The sequence below is a fragment of the Pristis pectinata genome, chromosome 2, assembly GCF_009764475.1.
Source record: "Pristis pectinata isolate sPriPec2 chromosome 2, sPriPec2.1.pri, whole genome shotgun sequence".
Taxonomy (NCBI): Eukaryota; Metazoa; Chordata; class Chondrichthyes; order Rhinopristiformes; family Pristidae; genus Pristis; species Pristis pectinata.
In genome coordinates this window covers 122,952,836-122,968,111 of record NC_067406.1, presented here as the reverse complement: position 1 = coordinate 122,968,111, position 15,276 = coordinate 122,952,836, and the positions used below count along the sequence as shown (strand labels likewise).

The 15,276-nt window shown below is 41.5% G+C and overlaps 1 protein-coding gene across 1 annotated transcript in view; it reads right to left on the bottom strand.

The window, feature by feature from the left end:
* Positions 1–15,276, bottom strand: part of maml3 (mastermind-like transcriptional coactivator 3) — a 376,636-nt gene that overhangs the window by 30,687 nt on the left and 330,673 nt on the right. The window lies entirely within an intron of this gene.

Genomic DNA, 15,276 nt, shown 5'->3' with positions numbered 1-15,276 from the left:
TCCTGCTGCTCTCTGGGACCAAAGGTCACCCATGTACAACCACTATAGCAACAACCTCTCAATTCTTCCATATCCTGAGCTTTCCCTTTTATTGATCATGATCATGTGGACATTCTGATGGAAAATGAAGTCAATTGAGCTCTTTTAGTCATATGAATAGCAGGCATGCTCAGCATGTGATGTCACACACAATATGTCTGCCATTAATTTACCCTGCAATGGATGACTTCCCAACCAAATGCTTTCCTCATATCACAGCACAAACAGGAGTGGTTATTATTTGTCCTGTTGTATCATTTAAAAAAAAAGTGTTCATCCTATCCAGGAGGAGTGGTGAGGTACGGGCATCAAGTTCAAGTTTATTTTCAAGGGCATACATACCCAGGGTATAAATGACATGAACATTAGCTTTTTGTAGCAGCAGCACAGTACATTATGACAAACATAAATTACATAAACTTAAATTAACATAATATACACGACAAAATAAAGAAAAATAAATTTAACAACATTAGTGCAAGTTGAGGGAAATATAGTCCGAGGTAGAATTAGGGTTTTTCAGGTCGGTTCAAGACCTGATGGCAGTGGGCAAGAAGCTGTTGTTGAACCTTGAGGTGTGGGTCTTCAGGCTCCTGTACCTCCTGCCTGACGGCAGCAATGAGAAGAGGGCATGACCCAAAAGGTGGGTGATCTAGAACAGTGTGCAATTAACTGTGCATTCCTGCTCCTCCTGATGTCACAAAAACGATAAAAGTTGTTGCTTAGATTGGAGCAATTGCTTAAGGTTCCTGAGCTGCCATGGTTCCTGCTCCACAGCGTATTTAGCAGAACAGGCTCACAGCACACATCAGACCATTCATCATCACCCTCCTCCCTCAATGTTGCATACAATAGGTAAAACTCCTGTACTTCATGGCTGAAAAATAGCCTGATTCAATATCAAGCCATGTGACTTTTAGACATGCCTTGGGACTCAGAACAATTGCTGGTCTTTGAAACTTCCATCATTTGCGGGGGCATCCAATTTCTATCATCAGAATTTCAGCTCATGTGAAGAGCAGCAGAAATTTAGTAGAAATTTACAAAATGATGAGCTGATATATGAGGAGATTACAGTCTGAAGGCAGAAACAGTCTGTTCTTGAGAAGCTGCAAAAGGTATTCGGTAGCAAGAAGGTTATGGCCTCGAGATACTAACTGGTACATCCTTCACACTGTTCCACGCTTCTATGAAGCTAAGGTATATGACTCCTGGACACCGAACAATAACTGCAAAAGGCTAATGATTGGCAACTGCCCTGCAGTCAATTAGAATCTCATCATCTACACTCAATACTTATTTCTATTCTCTAACATTATTTCTTCACCCCCACCCCAACCCCCCACCCCCCCCCCCAGCTTCCCTAACACCTATATGCAGGGCTAAGACTGATGGAACTGTATCAGTTATGTCAGCCATGCATTTGGAATCCACGTGATTACCATGGCAACATCATATTATCCTAATGGCTACTGGAGAGCTTCACAGAAGATCAGGTGTGATGGCTTTCCTCCATGCAAGGCTTGCCAGCAGTTTCTAACTAGCTGTTCAGATTCTGTCTGTGAAGTAGAGGTGGCGGGAGGGGGAGGGGGAAAAAAGCATGAAGAATTATTTGATTGCAGTTACCTAAAAATATATACAGATATAATAAAATATTTTTTTGTTGCAGTTTTGGAGCAGAACTGTAAGATTTCTGTGGGTTTTTATTTAGGCTCAAAGAGAAAATGAGTCAGTCCTGCACCACAGCCCTAATGTAGAGCACTGAACTGTACTGGAATTTGGCCAATAGAAGGGGCACTTAAACCATTTCATCACCACTTTCACCTCCTTCCTCCCTCAGCTGCCAAAGCCTCGCTGGACATGGGCAGGAGTGTCAGCGTTCAAACCAAGTGTCAGATGAAATTAACTATTCCAGCTTTGCAAAGTTAGAAAATGGTCCAACTATTGTGAGGTGCTTTAAGTTACTTGAAAAAAATCTTAAAACCCCTGCAAAGAATTGGAGAGTTTTAAAAAAAAATCACCCCCAGGTGGAATCACTTTGGAAGTACAAATGAAGGGTATTGATATTGGTTTATTATTGTCACTTGTACCGAGGGACAGTGAAAAACATGCAATAATGTTCGTACAGATCAATTCATTACACAGTGCAGATACATTGAGTTAGTGCAGAGTGTATTGAGGTAGTACAAGTAAAAACAATAACAGAGTACAGAGTAAAGTGTCACAGCTACAGGGAAGTGCAGTGCAGGTAGACAATAAGGTGCAAGGTCATAACAAGGTAGATTGTGAGGCCAAGAGTCCATCTCATCATATAACTGTTCAATAGTCTTATCACAGTGGGATAGAAGCTGTCCTTGAGCCCAGTGGTAGAGTGGGCTCAGTGTTAATATCACCCAGCTGGTAAAAACTGAGGCAGCTGTGTCATCGGAATCAGACCTATTAATGCCCATTCCAACTCGAACATGTGGGATTCTGCAGACCACTCAGGCACCTGTCAATATAACAGCTGCACCAAGTTCCATTCATTAAGCACCTTTCACGTAGTAAGGGGGAGCAATTATCTTTGTTCTCATTATGATCGCTGTAAGTACCCAATTAAGCAAAACTCAGGCCTGGTCAGTATCCGGATGGCAGACCTCTGGAGAATAACATTTGTAGTAGGCTCACTGCCTGGGAATACAGACACCAGAGAGAGGGACAGAGTTGATGACTAAAAATGGAGCTTAGGGCAGGAACCAAAAATGATGGATTTCCTCTTCCCTATAAGTAGTTGGGAAAAGTTTCTGCTCACCTAGAACTGGATGATAGACACACCAACTCATAACTTAGAGGCAGTGAAGGGATCAGCAGTGAGGTTAGCTGGGTGTCAGCAGCATTCAGGTGGAAACCGATGTAGTGTTTTTAGATGATTTTGGCAAGGGGCAATGTGTAATGAGGAACAGGAGGGGTCCTGGGAGACACCAGAGGTAATAGTGCAGTCTAGTCAATGGTCTAATATAGGTTGCATCTTCTAAATGATGCCAGTGAAGGTTCCATTATGTCAATAAAATCCTAATAGCATATTAACCAGGGATTAAAGCAGGTTGGCAAATATAAGAGGGTCTACGAGGCAAAACTTTCCTTTGTGAACAAGGAAGAACACAATTGCTTCTCTGAGCCCATTGGGGAAAGTTGCTGCCTTGCTAGCCCCCAAACCACTCATGTCCTCACGATACCTCCTCAAAATTACCTTCCTGCCATTGATCTGCACAGTGGCTGTAGACCAAGGCGGTTAACTAATCCTTCCTACTGACTCCCACCGAGGTGATGATCAAGAGCATTAAACAAGACTGCAAGAATTTGAGAGTTTTGACGAATTGAGTCAATTCTTTTTGTGTCACATCCATTTACTCTTCATCTGTCTAAAACTGCTGAGAATTCATTGGTGCAAAAGTTGAACTCTGAAAATTTCCAGCACTGGTGATTAGAAATGAACTACATCTACTAACATCCATTTGAGGTGCATCAATTTGAGAAGGAAAGCAGTTACATGGAACAACAATGCATTAACTATAAAATAAGCTAGGCATTATGTGTAAAACAAAACAGTGGAATACCAATTCTAATGTATGGCCCATTTTTATGTCTTGCACTGTACTGCTGCCACAAAGCAACAAATTTCACAACATATGTCAGTGATAATAAACCTGATTCTGATTCTGAAAGGTGTTGATGTTCAGAGGGACCTTGATGTCATTTAAATGAATCACTAAAAGTTAACACGCAGGTACAGCAAGAAATTAGGAAGGCAAGTGGTGTGTTGGCCTTTATTGCAAAGGGAGCCAAGAACAAGCTGCTGAATGAACTCAGTGAGTCAGGCAGCATCTATGGAGGGAAATGGACAGTCAACGTTTCAGGTTGCAACCCTTCACCTGGACTGGCAGTCCCTCCACAGATGCTGCCTGACCTGCGGAGTTTCTCCAGCAGTTCATTTTTTGCTCTAGATTCCAGCACCTGAAGTCTCTTATGTCTCCATTTAATTGCAAGAGGATTTGACTACAAGAGTGCTTTGGATGTTAAGGAATATGGGATCAGTGCAGGAAAGTGGCCCTGAGCTAAACGGTTAGCGAGGGTCTTATCAAATAGTGGAGTAGGCAAGGGGAGCCAAACAGCTTACTCCTGTTTCTACTTCTTATGTTCTCTAGTTCACTCCTTATCATTCCTTTGGCATATGCTCCCTATTCTTGAAAATTTCTTTTAACTTCAGCTGATAGAGCACTAGATAGAATTAGTCTCTAAATATAATTACAATCATCCTAGCATAAGGAAAAATCAGTTGGGACTTGCACCTTTGATGAATATCCAATGCTCCCCTTTCAATGATTAAAAAAGTGATGGGTTTCAAAACATGCATCAGGCACCAAGCTCACACCATCAGCTCCCACCCACTAAAATAAAAGTCACATAGTCCTCGCTGTAAGTGCCTGTTTGATACCTCTGAAGGGAACTGCGTGAATAATTGGAAACAGTGGCCAGACTGAAAATTCAGTGGTTGAATAGGCCACCAACACACACAGTTGCTTGTCTGGCTACATCACGAGGAATGACCATGTAGAGAAGATACTAGTGAGCTGTCAACTTGAGTGAAACACTCAGTGAACATTATCCACCTGACTATAGAACGGTAAGCAAATCAGGTGGACTGGAGTTTTGGGGGTGGGGGGTGGGGGGAGTTGGTATTGCATATTTCGAGTCAATGTTAGGTATAAAGATTTGGAGGAGGGAAAAGCTTCAGGGTTCATTGGAAGGTGGGACAGAGAGCAAGGTAGATCCTGGAGGAAGTGGAGTTGCTATGTATGAGAAAAAACATCCAAAGTGAATACTAATGGCATATTCACAAAAAAACAAATAATATGCATATAATATACATGATAGTTGCATTCCGGTATTTCACATGCACAGAGAGTGATGAATCTCTGGAATTCTCTATCCCAGAGGGTTGTGGAGACACAATTACTGGGGGTATTTAAAGGGAAGTAATACATTTTTTGAAGGGCACAGAAAAGAAGATGCAGTTTGGGGCAGATCAGCCATGATTATATTGAATGGTGGGGCAGGCTTTGAGGCCGAGTGACCTATTCCTGATCCTGCTTTCTTATGTTCTTATGAATCTCTGGTCTTCTGCCTTCTTGTAGATGAATAAAAATGTTCTGCACAACTCTGGCTATCAGTTTCTTTGTGTGTTACATTTATCTTACAGGCAAAATCATTGTGGATACATGGCTCTGGTTGCAGGATGAATTAAATACATTTGGAAGGTTTGTCCAGCAAGTTACTACTGAATTACAGGCAACCAATTGGAAAGCCGTACAGTGCAGTTCAAGGGAATCCGTTTTACCAACAGTCTCCTCATTGGTATCCGTGAGCAATAACTTTATTGGTATGGTCAGGACTTACATATGATGTAAATTTGCAGTCATCCCAATCATTTATAATCTCCAGATGATTGCCTTCAAAGGTAAGAAGCTGTCAGTTACCATGAGGGCAATGTGATTTCTCTAATGGTGGCTGCGGATTGTTCAGATGATCCAGGTACCTGATGATGCTGAAATCCATCACCAAGCCCCTGTCTTTCATGGAAAAGTTCTTCCAGAACAACTCCTTTGACCACAAGTCCATCAGGCAGTTGTCAGCACGAGACATCCTGCAGACACTGCAGGAGAAGGACTCGATGGACACTGTGGGGTGGTTCCCTGAGCAGACTGTCCAGACCATCTGGCAGAATGCCTCATCGCCAGAACTCACCAACAAGCACCAAGACCTTGCTTGGCTGGCGGTGAGATGGGCCCTCCCAGTCAGATCCTCCCTGCATGGTCAGAACATCACTCCCAGCGCGTGCTGCCCCCGGGAGGACTGCGCTGGGGATGAGACGGTCACCCACCTCTTTGCGAGCTATGGGTTTGCGAGGAGGGTGTGGCGAAAGATGCAAGGGTCCTTGTCACGTTTCATCCCCAGCAGCTGTGTAACAGAGGATTCTCTGATCTACAGGCTGTTCCCAGGGACACACACAGAGACGGACATCAACTGCTGCTGGAAGGTCATCAACTCAGTGAAAGATGCCCTTTGGTCTGCCCGAAAATTGTTGGTCTCCCAGCACTGCGAGATGTCCATTCCAGGCTGCAGGAGTACATGCTGAGGGACGCACTGAAGCTGAGTGCAGCCAACGCAAGGGTTTGGTGGGGAAGGATGACAGTCTAGGGTTCCTCTGCCACAGGAGAGGGAGGGGTGGGGTCAGGTGAGGAAGCCCCTAAAATATTGTAAATATGGGATTGGGGTATCAGCCCAGGGAGCCACACGAGTGGCATCGGTGCTGTGGTTTTATAAAAAGTCTCTCAAGTAAACTACAGAGAGATCCACAAACATATAGATTTACTGTGTGGGTTCAGTGGGGATAGGGATGGAGAGAGAAATAGATGACTTCTTGTTGTGTAGAAACCTCTTAAATGCACACACAAGGAATGTACTTATAATATCGCAATGCATAATGATGAGAGCAGTTCCCCTCTATGTTCTCTTTTTAGGGGCCACATCTATATTCATTTAATTCCAAAGAATTTTGGTTGATAAAAGCCGATACTTAAGGACCTCTGAGTGTTCAGAGGTGGTGCTTGTTCAGATAGACCATCTTCCATATTAATGTAAGATCATCAAAAATTGAAGCAGGAGCAGGTCATAAGGCCTCTTGAGCTTATTTGATCATTCAGTAGGATCATAGCTGTCCTGTAACTATCTAATTCCAACAACCCCAGTAGGAGGTATGATTAGTAAGTTTGAGGATAACATGAAAGTTGGTGGTGTGTGGATAGTGAGGAAGATCATCCAAGGCTACAGCAGAATATAGATCAGATGGAAAGGTGGACAGAGCATTGGTGAATAGAATATAATCACATCAAGTGCAAGGTGACACCCTTTGGGAATTCAAATATGGCTCAGACATATACAGTAAATGGTAGAGCACTAAGGAATGTTGATGAGCAGAGAGACCTTGGGGTCCAAGTCTATAGTTCTCTGAAAGCAGCAACCTAGGTCAATAGAGAAGTGAAAAAGGCACATGCAATACTTGCCTTCATAGGTCGGTACACAGAATGTAAGAGTTGGGATGTTACGTTGCAACTTTACAAAATGCTGGTTAGGCCACACTTGGAGTATTGTGTGCAGTTCTGGTCGCCACACTATAGGAGGGATGTGATTGCGCTGGAGAGATTGCAGAGGAGATTCACCCGGATGTTGTGTGGATTGGTGGACTTTAGTTATGGGGAGAAATTGGATAGGCTGGGCCTGAGGGGTGACCTGGTAGAAATATATAAAACTGTGAGAGGCATAAATAGGGTTGATGGTCAAAATCTTTCTCCCATGGTAAGGACGTCAAAAACAAGAGGACATAAGTTTAAGATGAGAGGAGGGAGTTTTAAAGGGGATTTGGGGTGAGTTTTTTTTTAAATACAGAGATTGGCTGATATCTGGAATGTGCTGCCAGAGGAGGTGGAGGAATCAGATACAATTGCTACGTTTAAGAGGTATTTAGACCGGCACCATATAAGCAAGACATGGAAAGATAATGCAAGCAAATGGGATTAGTGAAGATGGGCAAAAATATCGGGATGGATGTGGTGGGCCAGAAGACCTGTATCTGTGCTATACGACTCTCTGTGACTCTATCCTAGGATTCCACCAGTCTTAACTATATGCATTGACTTAACATCCTCAGGCCTCTGGGGGTAAGGAATTCCAAAGATTCTTCTGAGTTAAACAATCCTGATCTCATTCCTAAACAGCTCACTCCATTTCCTGAGGATCAGCTACCAACATCTAGATTCTCCAGCCAGGGGAAATAGCCTTTCAACACCTACTTTCAAAATACTGACGGCATTAATGAGATTGCCCCTCATTCTACTAAACTCTGGTGAGTGAAGCCTAGTCTTAATTATTCCTTATTTCAGGAAACAATCTAGTGAATATATTCTGTCCCAATTCCAAGGCAAGTATATCCTTCCTTGGGCACAGAGTTCAAAACTGCACATAATTCAGAGTAAAATCCTGTACGATTTCACTGAGACTTCCTTCCTCTTGAACTCCAAACCCCTTGCAATAAAGCTTAACATACCATCTGCCTTGAAAAATAATTGCTGTGCACAATTTCACTTTCATGAACCAACTTTGTATACCAACATTTATTTGTAAAAACAATTGCTTTTCTATTTTTCCTATCAAAGTGAGTAATCTCACTGTTTACCACATCATGCTTCATTTGCCACCTTCCCACCCACTTTCTTAACATGTCTATATCCCTTTGCCTTCCAGTACATCCCATCCAGCAGGTTTACAGGGTTATCTGCAGCTTAAACAGAAGCGTCCATATTCCCAGAGTCTACATGGTCAATCATCATTCAAAACTCTGAGTCTGCTTAGCTCATGTAAGGTAGAATCAAGTCTTCCAATGGAGAGGGTTAATTTGTTTCTGACTTTCCACTGTTTGCAATGCCATTATTGTATCAGGATTTTTCAAAGAGAATCCACATATTTCATCAGTCTGCTGTAAAAAAATTCTTAATTGTAAATAATGCCACAGGACGAGCCTTTATCCAAGGGAAATTCCCTTCTGATCTACTAACCACTAACCAAATACCTTGTTATTTTCCTTCCTTTATTCTGTTCCCTATTTCTGTCTCAGATGGCAATGGCTGTTTGTCCATGAGGGTGAAGAACTGGAGAAACCAACAGAAAGTTCAAAGAACACTGGATACTAGGTTTGGTTATGAGGAAGTAATGTCTTAAAGGTTATAAGCAAGCAAAGATTTGATGTGCTTGAAACAATAATCCATTGTATTTGTATCAGACTTCAGATCTGGTATTGCCAGACCGAATAGATGTCTGTTAATTAAAACTGTGGTCAATATTTGGAAACAAACTAGATGTCATGGCATCACTAAATTCTGGTTTCTCAGTCTCAGCTCTGGCTCACTGACAGCATTCACGTAACTGAGTCAGACTTCAGGTTCAACTTCAGAGACTTCAACACAAACTTATGGGACTCAGTTTTGTGCAGTTGCTAAGAGAGTACTACACTGTAGGAGGTGCATATATTGGGGCAGATATTAAACCAAAGACCTGTGGGCACTAAATATTCCATAGAATTATTCAAAAAAAAGATTAGAGAGTTCTGGATTCCTGTTCAATAATCTAATGGCTAAAACAGTTAGAAAAACACAAAATGCTTGAGATACTCAACAGGTTGGTTTCTGTATTTGTGGAGAGAGAAATGGAGTAACAATCCATGACCTTGCTGCTCCTGAGTGACCTACTGAACATTTCTAACATCTTTATCTCACTGGACTCGAAGGTTCCATGCACACGTCTCTTGTGGTTGTGATGTTTGTGTTGCCTGGTCATTGCCATCAGTCGAGTGTGCAGCCCTTGCTACCTGAACCGCTCCTTGCTTTTTACCAAAAAGGAAATGTTCAGGAGAAAGTGAGTGACAATGGTACACTTCTCTTTTATATATTTGTGTGACTAATTTGGAATGTTTGGAAAGATTACCTTTTTCTGGTTTGAGAAAAGAGTTGGAAGAGAATGAACCTCACAGACCAACGTGTGACTGATAAGCTCAGCCACACAAGTGAAAAGATGAATTTCTGCACTGATAACGGACGGAAGCCACATATCTGTTGGAATGAAAAAGTTAATTCTGAAAGTTGGGCATCCTAAACGTTCTGCAAAAGTATTAAAAGCTTTGAACAAATATTAGACCAGCACAGAATACTGCCCATAACCATATTGAATAATTAGCCCTGTTTATATATATATCAATTATATCTATCAACTGTCTAACACAAAGACTGTGTACTGGACTTACTAGAATAATCTTAAGAGTCTACTCCACCATTCATTAAGTTTATAGCTGATCTGTAACTAACTTTTTATTTCTGTGTTTGCCCCACATCTATTAACATACTTGTTTAATAAAAAGGTCATCAGCGTATGGTTTAGCATCAACTGCCACTGTGGATGAGAGTTCCAGACTCTGACCATCCTTTGTGTGTAGAAATGGCTCCTAACTCCATTCCAAGCAGAGTTCACTCTGTCGTCTAGTTCTCCCAATCAGCAGAAATAACTTCTCATCTATCTCCTCTGACAGTTCTCCTTAATATCTTAAAAGCTTCAATCAAATCACTCGATTCTTCTAAATTCCAGGGAATATAACCCTAGTTTGCATTCCACATGATGCCCTATAATGTACATAAATGATGTGTTTCTACTGTATGTTGTACTTATGGCTGCTGTCTAAATTTTGCACCTATCGACACTGTGATAGTACAAGTAATAAAAACTATTGTCACCAACCCATTAGCATTTTGGTATCAATACACTACAGGGAAATTTGCATGTAATTCAATATATTTAACATTGTGCTGGTAAGCTTTCTGAATCTCATTTAATTCACATTAATTACTTGACCATTGTCACTGCTGATGGCAGATCTGTAAACATCCCATTACCATGGTGGATATAATTAGCAAATTTTACACACCCATCACCATACTTTAAAGGAATGATATAAGCATATTACGATATCCATCAGGGCTGCCTCTATGAGTTTTACAAAGTACGTTCCCATTTTGATTGCATTTATTGTGTGCTACATAGAGAACACACTCAAAATTGTCTCTGCAAGTGAATTATCTTCAGTTTCTCAAAGCAATGAGAAATTCAGATGGAATTAGAAGGGAGAAATGCTAAACTGGAAATAAAAAGTAGGGGTTCAGGTGAAGGGGTACTTAGGAAGATAAAAAGAAAGGAGAAGGCACTAGTACAAGGAATGACAGGGGTAACAATAACCTGACTGTATCAGGAAGGGGCAGAATATACAACATAAGAGTGCACCAGCAAATCGTGTAAGAGTAAGGAAAATGATAAGATAAAATAAAAAACCTTTATCTAAATGCAAACAGTACTTGAAACAAGACAGTTAAGTTGACAGTACAAACAGAAATAACGGGTGTGATCGTTTCAGAGATGCGGTTGCAAAGTTGGGAACTAAATTTTCAAGGATATATGACACTTTGGACGTATGAGCAGAAAGGTAAAGGAATAAACAGGGAAAATACTGGAAACTCAGCAGATCAGGAAGCATCTGTGGAAAGAAAAGTGGCTCTGATGAAGGGATCCAAATCTGAAACAGATGCTGACTGCTTCCAGCATTTCAGCTTTTATTTCAGATTTCTAGCATCTGCAGTTTTTTGATTTCTAAAAAGAAAAAGTATATGGGTAGGTCTGTCAACAAAGGGTGAGATCTCTAGTGGTGAGGAATGGCTCAGAAGCTTAAGATGTAGAATCAGTTTAGTTGAAGGTAAGAAATATTAAGTATGAGATGTCAATGGTAGGAGTTGTTCTGGCACCCTAACTGTAGCTGTAATGTAGGCCATAGAATTAACAGTAAAGGATCTCCTGGGAAAGTGTGATCATAGCCTGGTAGAATTTCAAATACTGAGTGAGGATGAGAAACTTGGATTTGAAACTTAAGACAATTACAATGTTGCAAGGACTGAGTTGACTAAAATGGACTGGGAAAATAGACTATAGAGTAAGACCAATAAGAAGGTATTCCATTAATCTCAACATATATATATACTAGTCAGAAAGAGTGCTCAATGAGAAAGATGCACCATTGATTGTTAGCTACAGAAGTTAAGGATGATATCAAATTGAAAGAGGAGACATACAATGCTGCGAAGATTAGTGGTGGGTCAGAGGACTGGGAAATTTTTAGAAACCAGCAAAGGATGACTAAAAAAAATTACAAAGAGGAAGATAGAGTATGAGGATAAACTAGCAAATAATATAAAACCAGACAGTAAGAGCTCCACAGATCAATGAAAAAGAGAGTGGATAAAGTAAATGTTGGCCCTTAGAGGATGAGACTGGAGAATTATAGTAGAAAATAGAAAAATGGCAGAGATTCCAAAAAATTATCTGGGTCACTCTTCACAGCAGAAGATTCTTAAAAATAACCCAGTAACAACAGAGGTACAAACATTTATTCAAGTTTTATATGAACCCTTGGTTAGGTTTACATTCTAGGTTGCTACTGCAATTCAAATTGTGCATGCATTTTGATTTGTTCCTCATCATTTTGCGTTCTCTTCAAACAAATGTTGTTACAAAGCGGGCGAGCAAATGTACTGTATGGTTTGCTTGGAAGAACAGAATCTTGAAACACAGGATTTCCTCGCGGTAGAGTCATTGCAAACTACAACCAACTTGACTCTGATTGACAAAGAGAAACCAAACAGAATATGGGCCTTGGTGAGACCACACCTGGACTACTGTGTGCAGTTTTAGTCTCCTTACCTAAAAAAAGATGTGCATGCACAGTGGCACAGCTAGTAGAGCTGCTGCCTTATGCCTCTAGTGACATGGGTTCAGTTCAGACCCGACCCCGGATTAGTGTAGAATTAGTGTTTGGTGTTGATGTGGATTCGGCAGGCAAAAGGGCTTGATTCTGTGCTGTACAAATCTATGAGTTTATGCTATCGAGGGGCTGCACATGACTGTTTCCAGGGTTGGCGGTTTTGGCTTGTGAGGAGAGATTAGAACCATAGAACACTACAGCACAGAAAAAGGCCATTCGGCCCTTCTAGTCTGTGCCGAAACGGTATTCCGCTAGTCCCATTTACCTGCACCCAGTCCATAACCCTCCAGACCTCTCCCGTCCATGTATCTATCCAATTTATTCTTAAAACTCAAGAGTGAGCCTGCATTTACTACATCAGATGGCAGCCAGTTCCACACTCCCACCACTCTCTGAGTGAAGAAGTTCCCCCTAATGTTCTCCCTAAACTATTCCCCTTTCACCCTAAAGCCATGTCCTCTTGTACTTATCTCTCCTAACCTAGGTGGAAAGAGCCTACTTGACTTAACTCTGTCTATACCCCTCATAATTTTGTAAACCTCTATCAAATCTCCCCTCATTCTTCTGTGCTCCAAGGAATAAAGTCCTAACCTGTTCAGTCTTTCCCTGTAACTCAACTCCTGAAGACCCGGCAACATTCTAGTAAATCTCCTCTGCACTCTTTCAATCTTACTGATATCCTTCCTATAGTTAGGTGACCAGAACTGCACATAATACTCCATATTTGGCCTCACCAATGTCTTATACAACCTCACCATAACATCCCAACTCCTATACTCAATACTTTGACTTATGAATGCCAGGATGCCAAATGCCTTCTTTACAACCCTGTCTACCTGCGATGCCACTTTCAGGGAATTATGTATCTGAACTCCCAGATCCCTTTGTTCCTCTGCACTCCTCGGTGCCCTACCATTTACTGTGTATGTCCTCCCTTGATTTGTCCTTCCAAAATGCAACACCTCACACTTGTCTGCATTAAATTCCATCTGCCATTTTCTGGCCCATTTTTCCAGTTGGTTCAGATCCCTCTGCAAGCTTTGAAAGCCTTCCTCGCTGTCCACTACACCTCCAATCTTAGTATCATCAGCAAACTTGCTGATCCAATTTACCACATTATCATCTAGATCATTGAATAAAGTAGGCCTGTATTCTCTAGAGTTTAGAAGAAATGACAAGAGACCTCATGGAAACTTAAGGGTTCTTACAGGGCTTGAAAGGCTTGGAGGATTCCCCTGGCCGAGGAGTCTAGTGAAAAGTCCTGGACTTCTTAGCCAGTGGAAGTCTAAAATCTCAGGGATCATAGTCTCAGGATATGGCGTAGGGAATTTAGGACTGAAAGGAGAAGAAAAGGGAGGTCAAGAAACAGTGTGGGTTAGTGAGCAAATTCCAGAGGTTAAGCCCCTGGAAGTTGAAGGTAAAGGTTCCAGTGGTAAAGCAGGTTATAGGAGTAGAGAAGATTGCAGAGCTGAGAGGGAACAAGGCCATGAAGGGAGCTGAAAACATAAGCTGAGAATTTTACAATTAGAGTGTTACTTTACTGAGAGCCAAAAGGCCAGTAAGCTTTGGCACGATGAGTGAATGAGACTCATAAACAGAAAATAATGAAGGCCGATTAAAATGCTATGCAAAAACACAAAAGATTATTCATGAAAATGTTAGGCATCAACTATTGTTGTTCTTCTACCCCTGACCCCACCACACTCAAAGTGACTTCCCTCTTACCTCCTTGCAGCACAGAGGAGAATCAATCCACTTGCTCAGTAGAAAATCTCATTCAGAAGGGCTAATTTTATTTGACTGGTCACAGTAGAGCAGTCTTGGTTTACAGATCATTACAGCTAATGCAGTGAGGGAGCTGGTATGCTACTATGAGCAAGTGTTATAATCAGGTGGAGGACTGCGTGACTGAAGTATTCAACATCAGACAACCATATGCATCCTGTCACACTCCCCTACCTCCTATCACTGTGACGTCTGGGAAATTTGCCTGGTCCTTGCACATCTTTGCTGCAGTTACCTTAAAGTACAGCCTTGCAAAAGAAATGAAGAAGTTTCACTGACCCTGGAAGAGCAAAGGTTTGCTCTCAGGGGCCACAGATCTCCAAGCTAACCACTGCTGGTATTTGTTATTGGCACAAACTGTTAAATGCCTGCTGAGCAACACTGATTTTGTCCAGCCACTGAAGGTTGGTGGGCCAGAAATGTAAGTGATCAATGGAGTTTGAAAGTGTGATTGCAAACCTAGTGCTGCTTTTGGTGTTGTGGGTTCAGTCTCACTTTATAAAGCAGGTATCAGTCACAGGATCACTGAACTACATCAAATGGAAGTGCCTGTGTGTAATAGGATTTCAATATTCGGCACTGCACAAGGTGATCCTTGTGTGCCATGAACTTCATTCTGGAGAGAAGCTCACAGCTCTTGAACTGTCAAGAGTTTTCAATGACTAACACAGAATTACATACAATATTTCATCCAGCCCTTTCTGCCCAATTGGTTAATGCTAAACTTTATGCTTTACAGGACCTCCTTTCCTTCTTTTCCTCACTCCAGTGTCATATCCCTTTATTCCTTCCTCCCTTGTTTATCTATGTAGCTTCTGTTCAAATGCATCAATATAATTCACCATGAACCACTTCTGCAGCAGTGAGTTCCACAACCCAGTCTCTCTCTGGGTAAAAGTTTCTTCTGAATTCCCTATTGCATTTATAAGTGACTATATATTTCTGACCTCTGGCTTTGTTTCCCTTGGAGATTTAGTAAGGTACCATTTCTTCAAGTTGACCTA